The sequence below is a fragment of the Mus pahari genome, chromosome 6, assembly GCF_900095145.1.
Source record: "Mus pahari chromosome 6, PAHARI_EIJ_v1.1, whole genome shotgun sequence".
NCBI classification, from domain to species: Eukaryota; Metazoa; Chordata; class Mammalia; order Rodentia; family Muridae; genus Mus; species Mus pahari.
In genome coordinates this window covers 70,215,503-70,224,969 of record NC_034595.1, presented here as the reverse complement: position 1 = coordinate 70,224,969, position 9,467 = coordinate 70,215,503, and the positions used below count along the sequence as shown (strand labels likewise).

Genomic DNA, 9,467 nt, shown 5'->3' with positions numbered 1-9,467 from the left:
TCTTGGAGTTATAGACAGTTTTGAGCTGCCTTGTGAGTGCTGGGGTCTGAATCTGGGGCCTCTGGGAGAACAGTCAGTTCTCTTATCTTCTGAGCTATTTCTCCAGCCCTTTTGTGTTATTAAAGTCAGAGAACTGAAGATCTGCAGAACCTAGGCCTTTAAAACCTTCAACATAGGACCTAACTAAAAATATACACCTAAAATACTACTACTGCTGCTGCTGCTGCTGCTGCTGCTGCTGCTGCTATTGCTACTAGTATTGCTACTACTGTTAGGCTGGGCATACTTGACCCCCCTGCCTCATTTTTTACTGAACACTAGATAGGAGAAAAAGAAGGATAGAAGAGAGAGAGAGAGGGAGGAGGGAGGGAGAGAGAGAGAGAGAGAGAGAGAGAGAGAGAGAGAGAGAGAGAGAGAGAATCCCTAACTATAATTACTTTCCTTTTGTTTCTTCTTTGAGCACAACACCGACAAACTTCAGCCAATCCCCTTAAATGAACACCTGACCACCCACCCTACCTAGTGGAATTCTAGCATTTACATAACCTCTGAAAAGTTCCCAGAATCTCAAACGTCACACAATCACAGAAACATGCCTCTGCTAGAACACAATGCCTTGTGTTCTATCATGGTCAACTGCTGCAGACAGTCTGAGGCAGCGCCGTATCTCACACCTGGGATTAAAACAAAAACATGTTCTCAAAATATTTTTGTGTTTTTAAAGAAACCAAAATTCTAGAATTGTCACTATACCAAGTGGCACAGACCTCTAATCGTAGCACTCAGGAGGTAGAGGCAAGCAGACCTCGGAGTTTGAAGCCAGTCTGGCTGGTCTACAGAGTGAGTTCCACGGCAGCCAGGACTACATAGTGAGATCCTGTCTTGAAGCAACAAACATTAGAGCATAGATATTAGCTAGAGGAGGTTGTCCTGAAGATTTCATTGTCCCTTCAAATAGAAGTGACATTTCCCCTCATGCTTCAGGGTCCAAGATGGCTGCATTCAATTGATTGGATTTTATACTCTGTGATCTAGAGAAGGCTTCTCGCACAGACGGACAGAGGGATGAGATGGAGTCTCTTTAAACCACACAGCTTACATTACCATGAGGGAAGACCCTGCTTTCTCCGAGTGAAACCTGCCAAATCCCCAGAGGTTCATTTTTATCTGTAGAGTCTAGCTCTACTTGAGCATGTCCACTGTGCCCTGGACCACACTGACCCAGGTGTGGTAAGGTCAGATCTTGGACTGACTTTATGCAGAAACATCACTCCCCAAAGCATTGTTTGTTTTGAGGCAGGGTTTCTCTGTGTAGCCCTGGCTGTCCTGGAACTCACTCTATAGACCAGGCTAGCCTTGAACTCAGACATTTACCTGCCTCTGCTTCCTGAGTGCTGGGATTAAAGACACATGAGGCTACCACCTGATTTTTGACTTATTTTTTGAGGTAGAGTCTTGTTTATATAATGAAAGCTGACAGAGCTCTCTTTGTAGCCTGGTTGGCCTTGAACTCATGACCTTCCTGCCTCTGCTTGGGATTAGAGGTGTGTTCGCCCAGGCCATGCTTGCTGTTTCTGTAACTTCTACCTTAGAATTCCCATCACCATGCTTACATTACTTGTTTGTTCTTACATGGCGTCGACTTTTCCATGAGAGCTCCCGAGGCGGTTAATCATCACAGGTTTAAATGCCCAGTCGGATACTTCCAGCATTCTGTCATATCTGATTCTGGGTCTGATACTTTCGTTTCTCCAAACTTAGTTTGGCCTGGAGTTTGTATTAGGATGTGCTGTTGTTGGAGGTTATAAAGTGTACGTGATAAAAGGAAGGTAGTATGATAAAATGTGCCTCTAGTGTTCCAGCAGGAAGGCGTGAGGCAAGAGAGGTGTTCCACCCTCAGTCCGAGGGTGAGCGTTCCTTGTCTTTTCAGGTTTTTCCCTCCTTTATTAAGGCCAGGTAGAGAGAGAAGGCTAAAGCTGACTATTCCCCTCTCCCACATGGGAGGCTAGAAGAAGCTGATGTAGGATGTTTCTTTCCCCGCCCTAGGCCAACTAGGCTCTTACACAATCCCTGAAGTTACACTCTGACAAAGTAATTTCTCTTGAGTTCCTGTCGCACAAGAGCAGCGTTCTCTGACACCCCAAACCATCACTTTTTCCAGGGCAAACATGATGTCTACTAATCCTTACGCTCGCTCTTTTCTTTCCTTTTCTCCCTCCTCCTCCTCCACTTCCCCCAGCACTACTACCACAGCTTCCCCCTCCTCCCTTTTCCTCCTCCTCCTCTTCCTCCTCCTCTCCCTCCTCCTACCCTTCCTCCTTCCTCTTCCCTTTCCTTCCTTTATTATTTTATGTGTATGTATGTGTGGATTTTGCTTACACGTATACTTGGGTACCACATGTAAACCTGGTGCCCGTGGAGGCCAGGATAGGCCGTTTGGTCCCCTAGAACTGGAGTTGCAGATGGCTATGAATTGCCTTGTGGGTTAGGAGTCAAGCACTGGTCCTCTGGAAGAGCAGACGGTGTTTTTAACTGCTGGATCATCTCTCCATCCCCAGTCCCTCCTTTTTGTTTTTTATTGTTGTGTGTTGGTGTTTTGTTTTGTTTTGTTTGAGACAGGGCATTGCACAGCTCTGGCTAGCTTCCAATTGCTATGTAGTTGAGGAATAATCTTGAACTTCTGATCCTCCAACTGCCAGCTCCTAAATGCTTCGGTTTCTAGCATATGTAATCACACCCGGTATGTATGTATAGTACTGGGAGTTAAATGTGCGGCTCTGTGTGTGTTAGACGGACATTCTGTCACCCGAGCCACATACCCAGCTCCCAAACTCCTTCTAACTGGACATTCCAAATCTTGCAGTCGAGTGCTGAGTGCTCATGTAGAAGCAAACACTTGGGATATTATCTCATTTAAACTTCTCACCAGTTCCCACAAAGCAATGGCACTACCCCAGTCTACCGAATTAATTTTTGCAGCTCAGCAAGAATGAAATCCGTTGCTCCAAGTCATACAGATAGGTAGAAATAGGATTTGAACTTGGGTCTGTTTTTTAGAATGCCTACGTATACCCCACCTACCATGCTGTCCCCCACATCCATCGGACTCAGGATAGGGTTTCCCTGCAAGAGACAGACACAAACCTGATATGAAATCTGGATTTCAGACTGGAATGAAGAGGAGAAATGGAGGCTAAGAGGGTTCCCAGGACTCATTCTTGGCCTGTCAGTCTCAGTACTCTGGAAGTTTCTAGTCCTTCCTCCTCATAGCCCGTCACTAGGAAAGCTGCATTGCCTCTCCTAGCCCCACATTCTGGTGGTAGGTGGTGAGGTTAAAACTGTCAGGTGGGTGGCTGGTGAGATGGCTCAGTGGTTAAGAGCGCCGACTGCTCTTCCAAAGGTCCTGAGTTCAAATCCCAGCAACCACATGGTGGCTCACAACCATCCGTAACGAAATCTGATGCCCTCTTCTGGAGTGTCTGAAGTCAGCTACAGTGTACTTACAAAATAAATTAAAAAACCAAAACTGTCAGGTGATTACATTCTGACCACTGTAGGATACTGGGGAGGAAGTGGGCAGTCCCTGAGGTGTCATTCCCTTGGTGACATTGTGAGATGGGCTAGACCTGGCTTTCTGTAACCTTCCTCTGATGGCTGACCTGTTAGCACTCAGTCGCTGACAGCTTGACAGCACAATGGGGCTGACCCCTTGGATCTTTGTAACCAAGTGTTCCAACTGTTGAGAAGGATGATAACAGACAGACAGAAAATCTCATAGCTCCAGCTCAAAGCCAACCCCAACACTTCTCAACCAATCCCAGTGACAATGGCAGGGCCATGAACTTCTGCTCAGAATGGCGACTAGGCTTACACTAACTGAAACAGTCAAAAACAAACAAACAAAACAAAAACAGACCAAAAGGAGTGGCACTCCAGATAATTCTGTTTAGGCAATGATGAACAGTGACCAACATGAGAAAGAAAGGCAAGCAAGGTGAATGCCAGGGCTGCCTTACTACTGGGAGCCCCATCTAAGGCCAAGGGACTCCTGCAGGGAGTAAGTCCTGTCTGGGAGCCTGGGGAAGTCAGGGATAGTAGAGCTATGGTCAGTGCAAGGGGAGAGAGCTACAGAGAAAGGGCACTGAGGAGACACCAAGGAGAGGGCTGGATAGTCAGTATCCTCCATGGAACTTGCCTGAGGCTAGGAAAGACCTACCCAAAAAGACAACAGAACCACTTAGAACACACACAATGCTGGGAAGTAGAGCTTGCTTTTGAGAGCCAGAGAGAAAGCATCTTCTTTAAAGGGGCACGGTTGGTTAAGAATTCCTAGAAAGGGCCTTGGCTGAGAGGTGGGGACAACGGGTACATGACTGCTCCACGGTTATGGTTAAGGGGAAGATTTTATTGCAGATGGGAGAGAGAGAGCAGCCAGCGAGGCATCTGGAAGAGGTCAGAACAGAGAGAGAAAGTAGACTGGACACAGCCAGGCCTTCTGTGAGAAAGGAGCAGTGGGTGGAGGAACAGGGAGACGCAGGAGGAGAGCACGGAGACAGGAGGGAGCATGGAGAGAGGGAGGGAGGATAGCAGGGTTGTAAGGAGGATGAGCAGCCCCAGGAAGGGAGTTTATGGTAGGGAGGAGGTGGGAAGGGACTCTGGAATGTGTAGCAGGTACTCCTGATGCTGAGGGAGCCCAGCATGAGCTTTGGTATGCTGATAGGCACCACGGGTAGCCATAAGTGCCTTCTGCCCAAGGAAAGGGAAGTGACTCCTTTTGGTAGAGGGAAACCAGTTTCTCAAGTTCTTGGGGGAAAACTTATGGCTTTAATTAAGCACCAGAAATCCTCCGATGGTCTAAGTTCAGCTCAGTTCTGGATACTCAGACTGCCTTTTAGAGTTCGGGGAATTGGAGTTTCCTTTGGACCCGAGAGGGAGGAAGTAGCTTTATGCAAATTCAGATCCAGGTCCTTTTTAACAAAGGATCCAATTGTGTCCAAGTCACATTAGTCTCAGACAAATTTATATTTACTAAATTGTAAAACACATATGTAGCACCCAGTGTATTAAAATGGACAAGTGTCTGGCTTCCAATCAGCAGCTTCCAAGAATAAAGAATCAAAGAGACTGCTACCCATAGCCTTGAAATGGCTCGATGGGAAAGGCTGGGACCTCAGGCGGAGAACAGAGCTGACTGTAACTCATAACTGTAACTGTAACTGTAACTGTAGAGTTGTAATCTGAACTACACACGCTCTTATAGTGAAAATATCAACCCATAGACACTGCCTTGGAAATGATGCAGATGGTAGAGCCAATAGGCAATGACATAACAAAATGACATATTTAGGGAATGGAGAGAAGGCTCAGTGGTTAAGAGCATTGATTGCTCTTCCAGAGGACCTGAGTTCAATTCCCAGCAACCACACTGCCGTCCTTTGTGGAACTGAAATGAATACGCTCCATGGGTCTCTGGTACTGCCAGAAATGGCCAAAGTGTTATCAGCTTTTAGAAGGGAAGCAGGGATATTTGGGTGGCCCACTCAGGGTCCGAGGTCTCATGTGACAGTGGCAGGTGGCATCGAGAGCCTAATCAGTCATAAGGTCCAAGGTCCATCGATGAAAGCTTCAGGAGAGAGAACTCTCTCCCAAGTGTTACAGCTCAGTAAAACAATCTCAGAAGATTCTTGATGAAATAAGCTGCACACTTTATTCCAAGTGGACAGGGATTTTATAAACATTGAGGAGCAGGGTGTGATCCAGTGGGAGACGGTTCTGATTGCCTCAGTATGAAATGCTATTGAAGCTCTTTGCATGGGAAAGGACTCCAGCTGTTTTCCCTAAGTGAATGATTGCCAAGGTCCTCTCAGTGGGATGTCTTAGTTACAAATTCCAGAGCAGGTAAAGGTAGGCAGGGAGTGGCCCCACTACTACTGTTCTCAGTTCTGAGATAGACCAGGCTTGAGCTCACTCAGCTTTACCAGTTCTTCTGTCTGGTGGCACGGTCCACTTGCCCCACACCACACTAGGTGTCTTACAGCTATAACTCCAGCTCCAGGGGTTCTGACATCTGTGGGCACGTACACACATGTAGACATGTACACCTATACATACATAGTTTTAGGGGCTGGGAAGATGACAAGTAAAGTACTTTCCCTGCAAGCATAAGGACCCGAAAGCCAGGTATGGTAAAGCACAAACCCCAATTCTGCTACTGCAAGATGGAAAGTAGAGAAAGAAGAGCCCGTAAGTTTGTGGGCTAGCCTGGCACACGTAGCTGTAAACAACAAAGAGCCCCTGCCTCATATAAGGTAGAGGCAAAAGGCACATGAGTTTGTCCTCTGACCACTAGCCATGCAGGCAGGAGCTAGCATCCTCTCATACACAAACATGCCCACATATCACACCACACACGCGCGCACACACACACACACAAACACACACACACACACACACACACACACACCCCACATACCACACACATACATCACACCACACACACACCATATACACATAGCACACACACACCACACACATACACACACACACACCACACACACAGACACTACACAGACACCACACACACACACCACACATCACACACACAACACACACACATATGCACACAATGCACACACACACACACCACACACACACACACCACACACACATACCACACACATACACACCACACACACACACACCACATACATACACATCACACACACACACCACACCACACACACCACACACATACACACCATACATACACACACACACACACCTCACATATACCACAAACACACACCACACACATACACATACCATACACACATCACACACACACCACACACACCACATACACACACATGCACACACACACACAAACCACACACACACACACACACACACACACACACACACACACACAGTCGAAATGAAATATTTAGGGATAAACCTGATAAAAATAACTAAGATCTATATACCAAACTGATGGAATTGCTGTGATAACTTAGTATATCCACAAAAGAGAGAAACTGATAAATTACATAAAAATTAAAACTTGCTCTCAGGATTGCATTGCTAAGAATGAGAAAATTATGAATCACAAGTAGAAAATAGAGGCAACTTGGGAAAGATTTGTTTCAAAATGTAAAGAGACATTACAAGTCAGTACTAAGAAAACAAGCAATGTGATTAAAATATGGGCAAAGATTTGAACATAAACTTCATGGAGAAACCAGTGGATGCGGAGCCAGACTGGGAGAGCCATGACCTCAGCCTTTGGAAAGACTAAGAGTTCAAAGTTCAAAATCATCCTTGACTTCGTAGTTAGTTCAGCCTGGGCTACAAAAGACATCATCTCAAAAAAAAAAAAAAAAATCAATCAATTAATTAATCAATTAATAATAAGTAAGTCAATGCTGGAGAGATGGCTCAGAGAATAAGAGCACTTGTTGCTCTTGCAGAGGACCTAGGTTCGATTCCTGGTACCTGCATAGAGACTCATACCATGTGTACCTCCAGTTCCAAAGGATCTTACACTCTCTTCTAGCCTCCAGGCATAAGTGTGGTGCCCAGACGTACATACAGGCAAGCCATTTGCACACATGAAATAAAAGGGGCTGGAGAGATGGCTCTGCTGACTTCTCTTCCCTGAGGACCGAGGTTTGATTCCCCGCACCCACATGGTAGCTCACGACTCACTGGGACTCCAGTTCTAGGGGATCTGATGCTCCTGGACTCTACCGATACCAGAGACACACAAGGTATATAGCTTCCATGGAGACAAAATACACGACACCTTAAACAAACAAACAAACAAAAATTCCAGCTAGGTGAACTGTGCACATTTCTAATCCCAGCACTCAAGCAAGAGTCAGAGACCGGCGAGAGTCTATGAGTTTGAAATCAGCCTGGTGTGTATATTGAGTTTTAGGCCAACCAAGACTACATAGTGAGAATTGGTCTCAAAAAAAAAAAATAAATAAAAATAAAAAATAAAAAACTGCTGGGTGGTGGTGACACACACTTTAAATCCCAGTACTCAGGAGACAAAGGCAGACAAATCTTTGTGAGTTTGAGGTCCCCTTGGTATACAGAGCAAGTTCCAGGACATCCAGAGCTGTTACACAGAGAAACTCTGTCTCAAAACAAAACAAAACAAACAAAAACCCAGTAATTAACTAATTAAAATAAAAAAAGAAAGAAATGTTAATAAGATATGAAACGAAGCCCAATATTGCAATCCTTTTTTTTTTTCTTTTTTCTTTTTTCTTTTTTGGTTTTTCGAGACAGGGTTTCTCTGTGCAGTCCTGGCTGTCCTGGAACTCACTCTGTAGACCAGGCTGGCCTCGAACTCAGAAATCTGCCTGCCTCTGTCTCCCAAGTGCTGGGATTACAGGCGTGTGCCTGGCCCTGCAATCCTTTAGAAAATATAATTTAGTGCTCACTTTGGCATCACACATACTAAAATTGGAACGATACAGAGAAGATTAGCATGGCCCCTGTGCAAGGATGATACGCAAATTCATGAAGTGTTCCATATTTAAAAAGAAAGAAAGAAAGAAAGAAAGAAAGAAAGAAAGAAAGAAAGAAAGAAAGAAAGAAAGAAAATATAATTTAAACTAAACTTTGGGCCTGGAAATGTGTCTTTGGGTAATCATTTGCTGTGTAAACATGACGATCTACATTTGGATCGCTTTGTCAATGGAAATACATAGGGCATGTAATCCCAGCTCTGAGAGATGGGATTTCTGAAGCTTGCTGGCCAGCCAGTTTATCTGAAACAGTTGGCTCCAGGCTCAGCATCTCAGTGACTCAATAAGTGTCAGTGTCTCGGTCCCAAAAAATGGAACCAGGGTGATTGAGGATGACAGTGATTACAATCTGGGGACTCATACATGGGCACATATACCTACATGTATGTACACATACAGCACACATACACACACATGCTTGCATATACATGGGCACACACACACATATACTAGCATATGATGGCATTGGACCTCTATTAGAATGTTTAAAATTAAAAGACTGATCATGTCAAATGCCAAAGAAGATGTGATGTGAGGTAACTGGAGTTTTCATGGATGCTGGTATTTATAATCTGACATGTGTACTTTCAAAGTCTGACAGTTCCTTTAAAAGTTAAATTTACAGGGATGGAGAATTGACTGTCTGCATTTCAGAGGACTGGGGTTTAATCCCAATACCCACATACTGGCCCACAACCATCTGTAACTCCAGTTCCAGGTGATCTGATACCTTCTTCTGGTCTCTGTGGGTACTAGGCAGGCATATGGTGTACAGATAAACATATAGGCAAAATACTCTCTATTTATCTGCCTATCTATCATCTATCTATCTATCTATCTATCTATCTATCTATCTATCTATCTATCTAGTGCATATATATACATACACATATGTATATATATACATATACATATATATATACACACACA

General features: G+C 44.8%; 1 non-coding gene across 1 annotated transcript; it reads left to right on the top strand.

Annotated features, from left to right (window-relative positions):
- Window positions 1-8,442: 8,442 nt before the first annotated feature.
- LOC115064366 lies at window positions 8,443-8,549 on the top strand. The gene has a single exon (XR_003844186.1). It is a non-coding gene; the product is annotated as a U6 spliceosomal RNA (small nuclear RNA).
- The last annotated feature ends 918 nt before the right edge of the window (window positions 8,550-9,467 follow it).